At 39.4% G+C, this 18,636-nt stretch overlaps 1 protein-coding gene across 3 annotated transcripts in view; it reads left to right on the top strand.

Annotated features, from left to right (window-relative positions):
* The first annotated feature begins 217 nt into the window (after window positions 1–217).
* atos (atossa) overlaps window positions 218–18,636 on the top strand; it is a 519,662-nt gene continuing 501,243 nt past the window's right edge. Inside the window, exons 1-2 of one of the 3 annotated variants that reach the window (XM_067776019.1) lie at window positions 218–554; window positions 7,149–7,352. The gene's annotated coding sequence lies outside the window, so the exon portion shown is untranslated. Of the gene's footprint in view, window positions 732–7,076; window positions 7,353–18,636 lie in introns of all 3 variants that reach the window. The other 2 variants (XM_067776018.1, XM_067776017.1) reach the window with 2 other exon arrangements.

Here is an 18,636-nt window from a genome sequence, read left to right as displayed (position 1 = left end):
AAAAGCAAGAGCTAAAGGAAAATGAAGTAAAAGTTGCTTTTAAAATAATGTTTACATGCGCAATGCACCACCTTTTATAATTCCATCATGCACAATGGTAGTGTCATATGGGTATAAACGATAATGTTCTTGTAGGATACAAATGGAGCTGCCAACATTAACTGAATTTATTCCATGCACACAAACAAACTTCGCCGGCTGCAATCCAATTGGAATTATTCAATGTTGGAAAAACAACAAAAAAAGGCGATTGCAAGCATCGTCGTCGGTTGTGGTCGCGAGTTGGTCGAACGTTTTTCGAAAAGTTTAAAGTGATTTATTAGAAAATAAATAAACTAAACCGTATTAGAATAAAGTGAATTAAACTGAATTACATTCTATAAGGTTTAAATATACATTCATGCCGGTGAAAAAAAAGAAAAAGTGTGTTTTTGCTGCAGCAAGCTCAGTTAAAGATGGACGAACAAGAGAATTTGCATAGGCAATTTATAAAGTTTAGCCACAGTTTTTTGACTTTATAAAATAAAAATGCATTTGTTCGGCTTAGTTGTGAGGTAAATAAATAGAAAAAAGTCTAAAGTTGTGCTAAATTAAATTAATAGACGCTATCAGAAAAAGGTTCACCCATTGGGCGTTCGACTTTGCCAACGAGAAAAATGTAGTGACCCCCAAGCCCTAAAATTAAATGCAATAAAAATGGATATGCCAGGCCGTTACAAAATGGTTAATGCGTATGTATTATACTTAAGTGTAAAGCAGTAAATCGCCGTTATATGCAAAAGAAATCATTTAAGTATAATTAAATAACTGCGACTACACGCGATTTTACTTCGGATACCCCGTACTTCTGTCAATTTTTCTAGATAAAATATAAATCTCTTTTGATAAAATACACACTGAATTGCATTTTAAACAATTACAAATTGTTTTTGTTTGGTTCATTTCATGCAATAAATGCATTTTTCATAAAAAGCTTCGTGAAAAATCGATGTGCATTTTTTCTTTTTATTCATACCCTCTTCAATTCGCCAGGTTTTTGTTGTTGTTGTTTTCAGCAACAAGGAAAAAGAACAAATTGTCTAATTGGAAACATCTGTAGTGTACAGAGAGCAAGTTGACGAAAGAGAACGCAGTATCAAAAAGAGTAAAATTTAGTTAATTTGGACGAAAAATGGAAATCTTTATTTCCTTTAGAAATAGCAGGATAGGTATAGAAATGTTAGTATTTTAAATCATTTCCCGGTTTTTTTCTCTTGGAGATTTAAGTTACTTCCGCTTCTTGTGGTTGATTATTAACATAAGCGAAATATTGAATTATTTGGGCATTATCAACTACGATAATTTTCTCCCCAGCGGGTTAGGGGGTCAGAATATACCCGCGGTAGGTATGCCTGTCGTAAGAGGCGACTAAAACACACGATTCAAGGAGCTGTGTAGAGCAACCCTTCAGGTTGCCAGCGCAATATAGCTTCTCCAAACCCAATTGTCAACCTCACCTATCCGCGGCGAATCCTGTTTCACTAACAGACGAGGCTCTGGCGACCCCAATCTCCTCATGGAACTTGTGGGTGGGGAGGGAGGTATGGCCTCACGGTTTAATGTGGTCATATCAAACGTTCCTGATGTGGTCGAGCTAGCTCCTTAATGGTGCTGTGTTACCGGAGCGTAGCGGATCTGTATCCGGCAACGGACCATCACATCGATAACACTCCCCAAAGCCTTCGGGGAGCAACGTTATCGTTACAACAACAGAATTTTCTCTAATTTTTATCAATAAATGTGTCTCGATTTCTGTATGAGGCATGCTGCCAAGTCTTTTGTATTGTTTCAAAACGTTTTTGTTTTCTTTGTTCCGTCAAAGCCCCGTCACATATGATTTTTGATCCAGCCTCGTGCGTTGAAAGATGAGTAGATTGCATATATTTGCATGGAGAGCGACAAAGAGCGAATCACAAGCGCTATCTGAAATGAAAAAGTAGCCTACTTCCAACATTTGTTGGAAGCAAAGCATAGGAAAAAAATTTGATATGTCTTGTGGCTTTGAGTGCTTTCATACTTTCCTAATGTAATTATGTTGTTGTTGTATCAATAAAGACATTTATATTTGCAAGCGCAACATCGCGATTGTGACAAAAGTCGCTTTTGCACGAAAACTCACGAACATGAGAAATTTTATTGTGATCACAGTTATATGATTCAGATCCATTCTTTTCACAATACTTCCGGATGGAAGAGCAAAATCTCAGTAATTCTTTACTTTAGCTCTTACTTACTTACTTACTTAATTGGCGCTTAACCGTCTAAACGTTTACGTCCAACAAGGCGCGCTAGTAGCTCCTTTGCTCCGCCAACCGGCGCCAATTGGTCACACCAAGGGAGTTTAAATCGTTTTCCACCTGGTCCTTCCAACGGAGTGGGGGCCGCCCTCTAGCTCTGCCCTCTAGCTCTGCGGGTTCCGACAGAAACACTTTCTTGGCCGGAGCTTCATCTTTCATTCGTATAACATGGCCTAGCCAGCGCAGCCGCTGCGTTTTAATTCGCTGGACTATGTTGATGTCTGCGTATAGCTCGTACAGCTCATCATTAAATCTTCTTCGGTACTCGCCATCGCCAACGCGTAGAGGTCCATAAATCTTTCGAAGAACTTTTCTCTCGAACACTCTTAAAGCCGCTTCAGCTGCTGTTGTCATGGGTCATGCTTCTGCGCCATATAGCAGGACGGGTACGATAAGTGACTTGTAGAGTATGATTTTTGTTCGCCGAGAGAGGAATTTACTTTTAAATTGCCTACCTAGTCCAAAGTACCATTTATTGGCAAGATTGATTCTTCGCTGCATTTCAGTGCTGATGTTGTTGCTAGTGTTGATGCTGATTCCCAAATAACGGAAGTCTTTTACTATTTCGAAATTATGGTTGCCAACAGTAGCGTGGTTGCCAAGGCGCGTATGATCTGACTCTTTGCTCGATGACAGCAGCTACTTCGTTTTGTCCTCATTCACCATCAAACCCATCTTTACCGCTTCTTTTTCCAGTTTGGAGTAAGCAGAACTAACAGCGCGGGTGTTTAGGCCGATGATATCAATGTCATCAGCATATGCCAGTAATTGCACGCTTTTATAGTATATTGTTTCAGTGTGGTTAAGTTCTGCAGCTAGTATAATTTTCTCCAGCATCAAATTAAAGAAAACGCACGATAGGGGGTCACCCTGTCTGAAACCTCGTTTAGTTTCGAACGGCTCGGAGAGGTCCTTCCCAATTCTGACTGGGCTGATGGTGTTACTCAACGTCATTTTGCACAGCCGTATAAGTTTTGCGGGGAAACCAAATTCAGACATAGCGACATATAGGCAGCTCCATTTCGTGCTGTCGAAAGCGGCTTTAAAGTCGACGAAGAGGTGTGGTGTCGATTCTCTTTTCACGGGTTTTTTTTCAAGATTTGGCGCATTGTGAAAATCTGGTCGATGGTAGATTTACCAGGTCTAAAGCCGCACTGATAAGGTCCAATCAGCCGTTCACGGCGGGCTTCAATCTTTCACACAATACACTTGAAAGCACCTTATATGCGATATTAAGAAGGCTGATTCCACGATAGTTGGTGCATTTTGCAGTATCCCCCTTGTTGGGCAAAGAACACCAAGATTCCAATCGTCGGGCATGCACTCGTCCGCCCATATTTTGCTAAGAAGCTTCTGCATGCGCCTTACCAACTCCTCGCCGCCGTACTTGAATACCTCCGCAGGCAATCCATCAGCGCCCACGGCCTTGTTGTTTTTCAATCTGGTTATTGCTATTCTAACTTCGTCATAATCAGGCGGTGGGATATATATTCCATCATCGGTGGCGGGATCGGGTTCTTCACCTCTGCGCGGTGAATTGCTGCCTCCATTTAGGAGAGCAGAGAAGTGTTCCCTCCATAATCTAAAGCACCCTCTGGACATCAGTTACAAAGCCGCCGTTTTCGTTCCTACAGGAGTTTGTCCCGGTCTTAAAACCTTCCGTCTGTCACCGGATTTTTTGGTAAAATTTTCGGGCGTTATTCCTGGTGGCTAACAGTTCAAGCACCTCGCACTCACGCTTTTCTGTTTCTGCTTTTTTCTTCCTGAAAAGGCGTCTCGCTTCCCTTTTCAACTCACGATAGCGTTCACACACTTCTTGTCGCGCTCGCTTTTAACGTAGCCCTGTAGGCAGCGTCTTTTCTTTCGGTTGTAACGAGGCATTCTTCATCGTACCAGTTGTTTTTTCGTGTTCGCCGGTAACCAATTTTTTCCTCGGCGGCAGTACGAAGTGCTTTGGAGATATGCTCCCACTGCTCCTGTATTCCTTTAGGATGAGTTGTGCTCTCAGAGAGCAGGTGTGAGAGTCGAGTTGCGAAATCATTGGCAGTCTGTTGTGATTGAAGCTTTTCGACGTCTAGCTTTCCTTGTGTTTTTTGTTCCTTGGTTTAGCCGCGTTGAGGCGGATGCGTATTTTGGTTGCAACGAGATAATGGTCCGAGTCGATGTTAGGTCCTCGGTTCGTGCGCACATCTCAAAACACTGGAGGCATGCCGTCCGTCTATCACAACGTGATCGATCTGATTGCGAGTATTTCGACCAGGAGACCAGGAGCCATGTAGCTTGATGTATCTTTTTATGCATGAACCTCGTGCTGGATATGACCATGTTTCGAGCACCGGCAAAGTCAATCAGCCTCAGTCCGTTAGGAGAAGTTTCACTGTGTAGGCTGAACTCTCCGACTGTAGGGCCAAAAACACCTTTGCCCACCCTGGCGTTAAAGTGCCAAGCACGACTTTTATATCATGACGGGGGCAGCGCTCGTATGTGCGTTTTAATTGTTCATAAAAAGTGTCTTTCACCTCATCGTCTTTCTCCTCTGTCGGCGCATGGGCGCAGATGAATGATATATTAAAAAATATTGCTTTTATTCGGATAGCGGCGAGACGCTCGTCCACAGGCGTGAACGCCAACACTTGGCGACAAAGTCCCTCTCCCACCACGAATCCGACGCCGCAACTGCGCTTATTCGTATGGCCACGCCAATAGATGTCACAATTTACTTTAGCTCACAACTGATAAAACTTGTCCAATTTCCAATTTGGATAAGTTTTAGTAGTTGTAAGCTAAAGTAAAGAATTACCAAAATATTTTCCTAACTTTAGTTTAGGGAATCATTGCACATCCCAACTTTGGCAATTTGTCTGAAAGAAGTTTAGGAGCCAACGTCATCACAGCTCATATTCTACCACAGTATGAAATTTGTTTTTAATATTAAGCACGGTAAATTACCAACATACCTCAGCGAAAAGCTTAGATATGTAAATGATGCACATTCATACGTAATCAGAGAAAACAATAATTTTAGATTACCTCTTCAAAACAGAAGTGGACAAGCAAAATATATTTTATAATGGCCTGAAATATTTCAATGAACTTCCTAATCACATAAAAAGTAGTAATAACTTCAATACCTTTAAAAAAAGTTTATTGGAGCATTGTAAAACCCTTCCAATAAGATAAAGTTTTTTTTTTCTTTTATTTTTACATGACATACCGATACTGAAGCGCGAAAAGGGAATGGTAATACTGGTAGCAGCAAAATACAATGCACCCGGCCCTAAGGAAAAGAAAATCAGTCGCCACCTGTAACTCCAGACAGTTCCAACAACAAATTTCGCTGGAATTCGGTATTTTCAGCCTATATTTACTGTTGCTGATCGGGATCACTCACATTCCGACAGCATTAATATAACAATAAAATTATATGATGTGTAACCAAAATAAGGTCAAACAAAAGTTGGAGCAGGGGGATTGGAAACACGTCCTTTTCAACCTCCCAATATATTTTGAGATGTGCTGATCGGAATCTTCATGCGTTCCGACAGCGTCTTTACTAAACAAAGTTGAGGGGTGATTGGGTACACTTCAATTTCCAACATCCAAAGACATGTTTAGCTGTGTTGATCGAAGACCAATACATTCCGACAGCTTAAAATACAAATATAATTGAAAAATATAAGTTCCAAATTTCGTTGTCTTAAGCTGGGAGCCCTGGAGGATTGGAAACGGGTCCTTTCCAACCTTCCTTAAATGACTGGCTCCCAGACTCGTCCGTTTGTTACGCCAGTAAATATGCTGATCGGAATCACATGGCATTCCAACAGCATATTCAATAGAAATAAATGATATAATAATGAATTGTACTTAGTAGTTTAAGTTTTAGGCCTAAACAGCCGTAATAATGAATAAATTAAATTAAATTAAAAAATCAATCCAAGCCTGGTGATATTTCGGATATATCGGTTGAGCCGATGAGAGGGGTGTTAGAGGCGTTGGAAACATTAATTGCCGTTTGTGATGGAGTGATGGTACTTAGTGGATGGGGCGAAGCTTCGTTACAAGAAAAAGAACAGTATTTCTGCTGTTTTGTTTCATGTGGTCATACCAAACCGTTCCCGGGATGGTCGGAGTAGTACCTAAATGGTGCATGTTACCGGAACGTACGGGATCTGCATCCGGCGAAGGACCATCAACATCGATAACACTCCCCATGGCCTTCGGGGAGTGTCCTTATCGCTAAAACAACAACAACAACACTACGAACAACTTACAAACCAATCGGCGAGTCGAATGCAGCTATTGAAATGCAGAACCAACGCCTCTAACGGCAATATCCCTATCCCACAAACCTTGTTCAAGACAAATTCACGAGCCTTTAAAATCAGCTGTCTCACATTATTTCCGTATGTTGAGATGAGATTTTCATTTTAAATAACTCATTTGTCTACAGCATTAGTCTATTTTCAAGTTTAAGCCTCATTTTATAACAAATTTAGGTCTATAAAAAATGTGCGTTTGGCAACCGTCAATTTCAATATAAAAATAAAACATTTGAAAAATAAAAAACCAATTTTATTTTATACAAATCACTCAAGAAACGAAAATAAAATGCGTTTAGTTGAATAAAAAAAATATGAGTTTTCAATCAAATAATTAAACTAATAGAAGTGTTTGGTGGTAAAACAAAAACAATTCGCGTTTAAGTTTTTTGAGAAGCAATTAATTGGTTTATTTATTAAGTTTGACCCTTGCGTCCTGTTAATTTTACACATGTAAATATTTTGTGTGCAATTTCGTTTTAAATAAAATAAGAAAATAACGATTTAAGTGCTTTCAATAAAAAAAAAATATTTTGAAATAAAGAGGTATATCTTTGCTTCATACACACTTATAAGAACTAAAACTAAGCTATTGTTATTGCTTTGGACTTGAAAAATCTATAGATTGTTGTTTGCTGTTTGTTTTTGTTTCTGCCTGCAACGAATGCTTTGTAATATTCGCTCATCTTTACGTTAGGTAAGTAATTAATGCTTATAAAGTTATGATTTTAAATTTTACAAATATGTATGTATATAAATGACTTCACATAAATTGTATAGTTGCCGGTACTGCAACATTCTTAAACGTTTACCTTGAAAAATTCTCTTTATACAGAGATCTCAAAAATATTTTCAGCTATCAGCTGACGTCTGCTCGGTGTTTAAAAGATGCAGAAGCTCTCCGGCGAATTCAAGCAATCAGCTGTGTATGGCAATATTTCTTTGTTGTCATTTGTTTGTTTACACATGCGCACGTAGTTGCCATATCGCAATTTTCGTTCGAATGTCAAATCTACACAACATACCCCACAAGAACGTTAGTGGGTAGATAACCTGCGGAAAAGTTAGGGCAGTCGCAAAAACTGATTGTTTTGTCCAAAATGGTGCTAATCAGTGCTACAACGACGCTTGCAAGCTTGTGCCAACAGCGAAAAAGTCTGAACTGTGTACGGAATGGTCAAATTACATAGTTTTTTGAGCTATTTATTTATTTATTTATTTGTTAGTCTACAAATTTTACAATTAATCAGACTAAATATGAATGAATGAATGAATATAAATGCGGATTACAGTGTAAAATTAACAAGCATACATAGTGAGCAAAATTATATTATAAAATATGTATATACATATATTATTGAATCCGTTGTCGGGATGGACTGTGATGCCGAGCAACGGAATTGATTATCAGTGCTGTCGGAATGGACGTGATTTCGAGAGGGATTCAAGGGGTTGTGTAGCGCAATATATAGCTTCTCCAACCCAATTGTCAACCTCACCTTCGAGCGGCGAATCCCGTTTCACTAACAGACGAGGCTCTGGCGCCCCAAGCTCCTCATGGAACTTGGGGGTGGGGAGGGAGGGATGGCCTGAAGGTTCAATGTGGCCATATAAATCGTTCCCGAGATGGCGGGCCAGCACCTTAATGGTGCTGTGTTACCGGAGCGTATCGGATCTGTATCCGACAAAGGACCATTACATCGATAACACTCCCCAAAGCCTTCGGGGAGTAACCTAATCGCTACAACAACAACAACAACAACAACGTGATTTCGAGCAGCTGATGTATATTTAACACACAATTAGTAGGGCTGCGATGTGTGGAAGGTTGGAAAGGACGTGATTCCAAGCCACCCGCCCAAAGTAATTATTGATTATTAGTGCTGTCGGAATGGACGTGATTTCCAGCAGCTTATGTATATTTAACACACAATGAGTAGGGCTGTGATGTGTGGGAGGTTGGAAAGGACGTGATTCCAAGCCACCCGCCCAAAGTATTTATTGATTATTAGTGCTGTCGGAATGGACGTGATTTCGAGCAGCTGATATATATTTAACACACAATGAGTAGGGCTGCAATGTGTGGGAGGTTGGAAAGGACGTGATTCCAAGCCACCCGCCCAAAGTAACTGGAGCAGGTAACATATTTAGTTTAACATATGATTTTGAAACAGTTATGAGTTCAAGGCAGTGAGTATATATTTTTTTATACTGTAAAGTGTGTCGAAGTATCAATATTATTACAGTGATTATTGAAATCTTGACACAGACAACGAAGAGGTTCATGCATTTGAAAATCCGATCTACTTCAAAAAATGTGCATATACATTTAAAATCTATTTTATTTTGACTATAACTATGCACTTGTGTATTTGATGCCTTTACTAAGGTTTCCGAGTCGCTTGAAACCCGAACTGAGTGGCGAGTCGCATAAAATTAGCTATTATGCTTGGCAAACAAAAATCTATAGATTTCGTCATTTGAGGCGAAGGTTTACAAGGAGAATCACTTGCGGTAAAATAAATATCAGCTAAATGCTCAATTGTTGAGCGAGTCACCATGATAAAGAGGTAATGACCATCTCAGAGGGTCAGAATATACCCGCGGTAGGTATGCCTGTCGTAACAGGCGACTAAAATACCAGATTCAAGGGGTTGTGTAGCGCAACCCTTCAGGTTTCTAGCGTAATATATAGCTTCTTCAAACCCAATTGTCAACCTCACCTATCCGCGGCGAATCCTGTTTCACTAACAGACGAGGCTCTGGCGACCCCAAGCTCCTCATGGAACTTGGGGTGGGGAGGGAGGGATGGCCTGAAGGTTTAATGTGGCCATATAAACCGTTCCCGAGATGGTCGGGCTAGTGCCTTAATGGTGCTGTGTTACCGGAGCGTACCGGATCTGTATCCGGCAAAGGACCATCACATCGATAACACTCCCAAAGCCTTCGGGGAGGAACCTTATCGCTACAACAACGCTAAGAAGGGAGCTTAAGTCCTACTGTAGACGGTAATTGCCAATTCTTAATACATCACAATGTTAAGAGTATCAGTTGCTATCTCTTCTAGGTGAAACTTACTGCCTGATCGAAACTACGAATCTGCATAGCCATCGCTCCATAGAAATTTTCGGGGAACTTAGGGTCTCGCCTTAATTAGCCATTCAATACAATATATTGACCCCGACTTTGTACACAGGGTCAGCACCTTTGAGCGTCATGGCATAACTGTCCGGACAGATGATGTCGACAGCAAGTTTCCTTGGACTCCCGTTAGAGGACATTGATGACAGTTTGTGATCGGTCGCACCTGGTGGAAGGGGTGAATCACTGCTACAACAACAACCTGGAAATCAGAAACAATTGTTTATTGCAATAAAATATTTGCAACAATTTTCAATGTTGTCGTTGTGTTAACAGTGCTTCGCCCCATTCAATAGAAGCGACTACTCACAAATTGTATTCTAAGTCCGCTGATGGACAAAGAAGCTAGTAGTGTCGACAGGGGTGGACCATAGGGAAGTTGCTGTTAGAGGTGCAGATTCCACTTTACAATTGAAAAGATGGTTGGTGTCATGTGTGGATACAACGCATGTAGGACATACGTTACGTGTGTTGCGGTTGATTCTGGACAAGTAATAGTTTAAACCGTTAAAGTATCTAGAACGAAATTGGGCCAGAGTGTCTAGTATCTCTCTTGGTGGTCTGCTTTCTTCTTCTGCAAAGGTTGAATAGTGTATATTAGAGTTAACCGGGCGCGACATAGCAAAGCTGTTTACCTCTTCTGCGTGAATAAGGCTTAGGGCCTCCATATCCTTTCCTGGATAAAACGGCTATGTAGGCACGTGCCTTATCACTCTTGGAGGCGGGCCAGATCAAGCAGTTGTTTGTCCCGGTTTGTGACAATTTAGCAAAAACTGTTTGTTCAGCATTTTCAAATGCTCTTTAATGTTGAGCTCTTTTGCCTCACTACGTAGATGATGTTGAGGGGTCATAAGGCCGTGGCCGTTCTGCAGCCTTTTTAAACGTGTGCTTTTTAGACCAGGCGACCAGACTATCGACGTGAAAATTGTTTATATAAGTCATTATCAGAATGCACACTATGAAATCTGGCATTTCTTCTTACCAGCCGAGGGTAAGGATCCGTCCGATATTTCCATCATCAACGTCAGACTTACAACCTGTTCATACTCCTCTCATTAGATACGTCACCGGATTTCATTACATCTGAACGTCGAAGCTTCAGAAAACCTATGTTGGAAGGCTATCAAAAATTTAAGCTCTGTGAAGTTGGCACCTAAATGTGCAATTACTCGCAAAAAAACCATATCTCATTCGTTTGTCCACCGTTTGTACATGTTTGTCCAGGAAAAATTTTCGTTTGCCCACCTTTTGTTAAAAAGTTATTTAAAAACAAGTAAGAACGGGACTGTCTTCGGCTGTGCCGAAGACTTCATACCTTTCATGAATGGGGCTGAACAATAATCTTATCCCGTTCGTAATCTCCGAATAATCGGATGTATAAGATAAGAAATATATAGTAAACAGATCTACATACCTTAACGATTTTTAAGATAAATATAAAATAAAAAACGGGTAGGTACTTTGTGTGAGGATGCAAAGTTTCAGGTTTTTTGTGGTCTGCGTGTAAAAACTATGACTACGAATCACGTATTTCAAAAATATATTACGAAAACGTAACTATTTGATGAAATTTGATGAATTTTGAAGATTCTAGCCGTAAAAAAGGGGTCAAAATGACAGTTTATATGAAGTATATAATATATATACGACCGATCTCTATGATTTTTTCAGACAACAATATATGCTATATACGTAAGCATTTTGTGAAATTTGAAGCTTCTAACTGTTAAAATGGGGCAGAAATTGCGCAAAGTTTCTTATCTGAACAATCGGTTGTATGAGATATATACTATGTGTACCACCGATCTCAATGATTTTTTCAGACATCAATATATGCTATACACGTAAGCAGTTGGTGAAATTTGAAGCTTCTAGCTGTTAAAATGGGGCCGAAATCGTAAAAAAAATATATATATACTATATATATATACTATATATACCATCATATATATATTATATATATCACCGATCTCTATGATTTTTTGACACAACAATACATACTATATACGTAAGCAATCGGTGAAATTTGAAGCTTATAACTGTTAAAATGGGGAAGAAATTGCGCAAAGTTTCTTATCTGAACAATCGGTTGTATGGGATATATACTATATATACCACCGGTATCTATGATTTTCTCAGACAACAATATATGCTATACACGTAAGCATTTGGTGAAATTTGAACATATCTAAACGATTTTTAAGATAAATATAAAATAAAAAATAGGTAGGTAATCTGTGTGAGGATGCAAAGCTTCACGTTTTTTGTGGTCTGCATGTAAAAACTATGGCTACGAATCACGTATTTCAAAAATATATGACGTAAACGTAACTATTTGATGAAATTTGATGAATCTTGAAGCTTCTAGCCGTAAAAAGGGGTCAATATGACAGTTTATATGAAGTATATAATATATATACCACCGATCTCTATGATTTTTTCAGACAACAATATATGCTATATACGAAAGCATTTTGTGAAATTTGAAGCTTCTAACTGTTAAAACGGGGCAGAAATTGCGCAAAGTTTCTTATCTGAACAATCGGTTGTATGAGATATATACTATGTATATAACCGATCTCAATGATTTTTTCAGACATCAATATATGCTATACACGTAAGCAGTTGGTGAAATTTGAAGCTTCTAGCTGTTAAAATGGGGTAGAAATTGCGAAAAGTTTCTTATCTGAACAATCGGTTGTATGAGATATATACTATATATAGAACCGATCTCTATGATTTTTTCAGACAACAATATATGCTATATACGTAAGCAATCAGTGAAATTTGAAGCTTATAGCTGTTAAAATGGGGTAGAAATTGCGAAAAGTTTCTTATCTGAACAATCGGTTGTATGAGATATATACTATATATACAACCGATCTCTATGATTTTTTCAGACAACAATATATGCTATATACGTAAGCAATCGGTGAAATTTGAAGCTTATAGCTGTTAAAATGGGGTAGAAATTGCGAAAAGTTTCTTATCTGAACAATCGGTTGTATGAGATATATACTATATATACAACCGATCTCTATGATTTTTTCAGACAACAATATATGCTATATAAGTAAATATTCGGTGAAATTTTAAGCTTCTAGCTGTTAAAATGGGGCTAAAATTTGCGAAAATATATATATATATACTATATATATATACTATATATACCACCATATATATACTATATATACCACCGATCTTTATGATTTTTTCAGACAACAATATATGCTATATACGTAAGCATTCGCTGAAATTTGAAGCCTCTAGCTCTTAAAATAGGGCAGTAATTACGAAAAGTTCCTTATCTGAACAATCGGTTGTGGGGGATATATACTATATATACGACCGATCTCATAAATTTTTTCAGGCAACAATATGTTCAATATACGAAAGTATATGGTGAAGTTTGCGGCCACCGTGGTGTGATGGTAGCGTGCTCCGCCTATCACACCGTATGCCCTGGGTTCAACTCCCGGACAAAGCAACATCAAAATTTTAGAAATAATATTTTTCAATTAGAAGAAAATTTTTCGAAGCGGGGTCGCCCCTCGGCAGTGTCTGGCAAGCGCTCCGATTGTATTTCTGCCATGAAAAGCTCTCAGTGAAAACTCATCTGCCTTGCAGATGCCGTTCGGAGTCGGCATAAAACATGTAGGTCCCGTCCGGCCAATTTGTAGGGAAAAATCAAGAGGAGCACGACGCAAATTGGAAGAGAAGCTCGGCCTTAGATCTCTTCGGTGGTTATCGCGCCTTACATTTATTTTTATTTATTTTTATGGTGAAGTTTGAAGCTTCAATCTGTTAAATTGGGTAAGATATTACAAAAATCCTCTTTTTCTGAAAAATCGGTTGTATGGAGGATATATGCTATAGTGGTCCGATCCGGTCGGTTCCGACAAATGTCTAATCGGACACCCAAATACACCTGCTCACCAAATTTTATCACGATATCTCAAAAATTGAGGGACTAGTTTGCATACAAACAGACAGACGGACAGACGGACAGACGGACATGGCTAAAAAAACTCAGCTCTTCAACCTGATTATTTCGGTATACTTAATGGTGGGTCTATCTATTTTCCTTTAAGGACTTACAATTTTCGGTTTCGTGACGAAATTAATATACCATTTCATTTTCATGAAAGGTATAAAGATCGTGCGTGAAGTTGGCACCTCCATTTGCGAGTAATTAAAAAAAACCAAATTCCAATCGTTTGTCCAGGAAAAATTTTCGTTGTACACCTTTTGTTAAAAAGTTATAACAAAAATTTTTTTTTTTTTCGAAAAACGTCAAAATTTCTTTTTTCGCTTTTTGTGCTACATCGTATTACCGTCGTTTGCCCATCGTTTGTCCATATATTTGTCCACGAAAGATTTCCAATTGTCCACCTTTTGTTAAAATGATATAACAAAATCATTTTTTTTCCAAAAAAACCTAAACAATTGCTGCTCATGAAATTATGTGTAAATTGAATTGCGGCATTTAGTCTTTTTTATGTGGAAATATATGACAAACATTTGCTAACATAACGTGTTATAAAATTCGGCTTGATCTTCTAATTCTCGAAGATAATTTTTTCGGGAAACTTCAAATTGCATCGTGCTCGTTTTTTGTACTAACTCTGCATGTGTTAAAATAAGGAAGGAAGGCTTAGTTCGGACAGACCATGTCAGCTGTGATCTACGTATTACATAGAATTAATTAATTTGCCACCTATGGCATTAAAAGTATTATGGAAAAAATTAAAAATGCGTACGATTTTTGTTTGTCTAACAAAAAGTTTTGCTTATTAACCTTTTGGTTACAATTTGTAAACTAATAATAATACAAAATATAAAAAATGTGGCTTATATAAGGCAATTTTCCATCCTTAGTCTACTATTGTCCACCTTTTTTATTTATTATCATACATACATACTACTTTTATATTTTTTTAATTTTTTTTATTATTTCAAAGAAAAATTAAAAAAAAAATCGCGCCTGCATATGCGAGTAATTAAATGAACTAAATGTCATTCGTTTGTCCACCTTTTGTTAAAAAGTTATTAAAAAAAAAAAAAACGTGTGTGAAGTTGGCACCTCCATTAGCGAGTAATTAAAAAAAACCAAATGCCATTCGTTTGTCCATCGTTTGTCCACGTTTGTCCAGGAAAAATTTTCGTTTGTCCACCTTTTGTTAAAAAGTTATAACAAAAATATTTTAGATTTTTTCGCTTTATTGTGCTAAATCGTATGTCCGTCGCTTGCCCATCGTGTGCCCATGTTTATCCAGGAAAATTTTTCGTTTGTCCATCTTTTGTTAAACAGTTATTTCAAAAAACAAAAAAACATCGTGGTTGAAGTGAAAGCTAGGCGTATTTCTTTTTTCCTCCTTCAAACAGATATAAGCATGTACATGTATATTTAATCACCAATTATATAACAACTGAATGCCACAAAAAAATTACCGGGCGTCGTTGTTGCTGTAGCGATTAAGATACTCTCCGGTAGCAAGCACCATTAAAGTACAGTCCCGACCATCTCGTGAACAATTTAATATGACCACATTGAACCTTTTAGGCCATTCCGCCCCCACCCATTAGTTCAATGAGTTACTTGGAGACGCCAGAGCCTCGGCTGCTAAAGAAACAGGATTCGCCACGTATAGGGGAGGTTGACAATTGGGTTGGAGAAGCTATAAATTGCATTGGCAACCCCTGAAAGGGGGGTTTGATGTAAATGAGCAGACTTAAATATGTATAATGCATTGTAGCATGTACATAGTCCGCTGTTGTTAAAAAAATAACAATTGAACCGTTTTCCTTTCCACCACATAAAGAACTAAGTTTTATATCAAACATATGTGGGGGAATAACAAAAGTACGATAATGATCGCAGTTAGACCCAGTGAAAGGACATAAATAAGTTCAGAATAAAAAAGAAGGCAATGAAAGGAAGGGAATGGAATGGAGAAAAGAAAGTTGGAAGAATCAAAAAGCAAAAACCCATACAGAAACTGAAACAGCAAACGCAGTCGGAACCAGACTCAATGCCGGAACCGAAACCTTACCTTAACAAAAATCCAAAGGAAACTGAAACTTGATCCAGCACCAATACTGAGAACAGATATAAAAAAAAAAAAATAAATGTAAGGCGCGATAACCTCCGAAGAGATCTAAGGCCGAGCTTCTCTTCCAATTTGCGTCGTGCTCCTCTTGATTTTTCCCTACAAATTGGCCGGACGGGACCTACATGTTTTATGCCGACTCCGAACGGCATCTGCAAGGCAGATGAGTTTTCACTGAGAGCTTTTCATGGCAGAAATACAATCGGAGCGCTTGCCAGACACTGCCGAGGGGCGACCCCGCTTAGAAAAATTTTCTTCTAATTGAAAAATCTTATTTCTAAAATTTTGATGTTGCTTTGCCCGGGAGTTGAACCCAGGGCATACGGTGTGATAGGCGGAGTACGCTACCATCACACCACGGTGGCCGCCTAAGAACAGATATAAACACTGAAAATGAGACTGAAAACGGAGAAGAAACATGAACCGAAATCCAAATCAAAACCTCTACTGGAGCTCAAACCATGCCGTCCGTGAGGCGAGCTAAATACGAAGCCACAATCCGAAAAAGATTTTGCAATTGGCACAAAAATCAAAGTCTATACTGATTAACCGAAAATATTAATGGATTCTCATTCATTGTTGTGCGTCTTATCGTAGTGAAGGCCATTGAGTAATGCATTGGAATATCTTCTGGAGGGGGGTTCAAATGTGCTACATGTTAAAAGTAAAGCCTTAGAGCAATAAAGACAAAAGAACAGAAAGAAGGGCTGCGGCACAAACTAAAACGAGACGACTGACCTAGGCTGGAGGAGTTCCTATCTTTCAGACAGGAGGCAGGTATAGATTGTGGTGGAGCCAGCACTGCGGGTAACAGTAATCAACAATTTGCAAAAGCTGCTAAGGAGCAGCCGGATAATGCCAGTAACGCGCCGCCCAAAGCATTACAAAAAAAAAAAAATAAGGCAGTACCAGCTTCCTCTATCTGGATATGATATAAGGAAACAGGGCAAATAGTTCCATCCATCCGGAGGAGAAGGCCGTTCGTGTTATCTATCAGGCGATGGTGGATAAGTGCTGGGGTTCTGGTGGATAAGAAAGGGGTTCGATGTAATTTTTTAGCTGCTCTGGTCGGAGCGATCATAATAACATAAATATAGTTTAAAAAACTAAAAAAACACACCGTAGCACAGAGGTTCCAGTCTCAGCTATTAGGCACAACTCGTTTTGTAGCGAGTTATCAATAATTACCGCTAGATGGCTCTAACTCTCATTTGCGCGCCTAGCATAGATAGTTGCAAACAAGCATACATACCAGTGAAGCTAATATAAGAGTGTTAAAAGCTGTAAATTTGTCTACGACTCTGCCTGTCCTTGGATATAGTGTGCTCAAACCAGAACAAACAGTTCAAGAACTTCTTCGAGAAGTCTATACTACCACTAGGCGTTGTGTGGGCGCTTAATGTTTTGCTTATACCAACCGCCGAAGCTCGCAGAATACCGCCGACTCGGGTGTGCATCCCAATGATGAAAACTACAGCGGGACGCTATTAAAATACCGAAAGGAGCAAAACAGAGGAATCCCGAAGAAAGAGTCTTTCTTGCTCAACGTAACTGAGCACATTATTGCGTCGCTGAGAAAGTGGATTTCATCTTCCATCGCGGCATTGGGCTCGTTCAGGATTCCTTAATCAGGAGATATTCTGCATTTACCTTTTCCTAACTTGTTCCAGATACACCCTTTCTAAGAAAAAACAATTTCGTGTTGTAACACGCCTTATATCAGAATTTGTTTCAAAAGTACCCAATCTGAGAGTAAATTTTTAGAACCAGTTGCCCGTAGTAGTGTTGAGTTTTCTATATTTTTGACCGAGTAAAGGTTTCCTTCGATTCCATGTACGGGTCTTTAGGAAACAACTTCTTATCGATACTGAAGAGCAGTTAAGGGCGCAGCATGGTTCGTAGAGCTGGCTGTGAAAATATTAATGTGGCTCACCTACGTGCCACCTGAATAACACAAAATAAAAAATGAGACCCGGAAAAAGCAAACTGCGATTCGAGCATGAGTGTCGTTCGTTTGTGTGCCTTGTCTTTGTAGTTACTTACGTTATAAAAAAATCAATGCTTACAAATGAACCACGGCCACCCTCGCTTCGTTGTTGTTATTATTGTTGTTGTAGCGATAAGGTTACTCCCCGAAGGATTTGGGGAGTGTTATCGATGTGATGGTCCTTTACCGGATACAGATCCCGTACGCTTCGGTAACACAGCACCATTAAGGTGCTAGCCCGACCATCTCGGGAACGATTTATATGGCCACATTAAACCTTCAGGCCATCCCTCCCTCCCCACCCCCAAGTTCCATGAGGAGATTGGGGTCGCCAGAGCCTCGTTTGTAAGTGAAACAGGATTCGCCGCGGATAGGTGAGGTTGACAATTGGGTTTGCAGAAGGTATATACTGCGCTAGCAACCTGAAGGGTTCCGCTACACAGCTCCTTGAATCTGGTATTTTAGTCGCCTCTTACGACCTTACTTACTTACTTAATGGCGCTTAACCGTTTAAACGGTTATGGCCGTCCAACAAGGCGCGCCAGTCGCTCCTCTCTGCCAACCGGCGCCAATTGGTCACACCAAGGGAGTTTAAATCGTTTCCCACCTGGTCCTTCCAACGGAGTGGGGGCCGCCCCTGCCTCTGCTTCCATAGGGGGGTCCAATAGAAACACTTTCTTGGCCGGAGCGTCATCTTTCATTCGCATAACATGGCCTAGCCAGCGCAGCCGCTGCGTTTTAAT

The sequence above is a fragment of the Eurosta solidaginis genome, chromosome 3, assembly GCF_040869045.1.
Source record: "Eurosta solidaginis isolate ZX-2024a chromosome 3, ASM4086904v1, whole genome shotgun sequence".
Taxonomy (NCBI): domain Eukaryota; kingdom Metazoa; phylum Arthropoda; class Insecta; order Diptera; family Tephritidae; genus Eurosta; species Eurosta solidaginis.
This window is presented reverse-complemented; position numbering and strand designations above follow the sequence as displayed.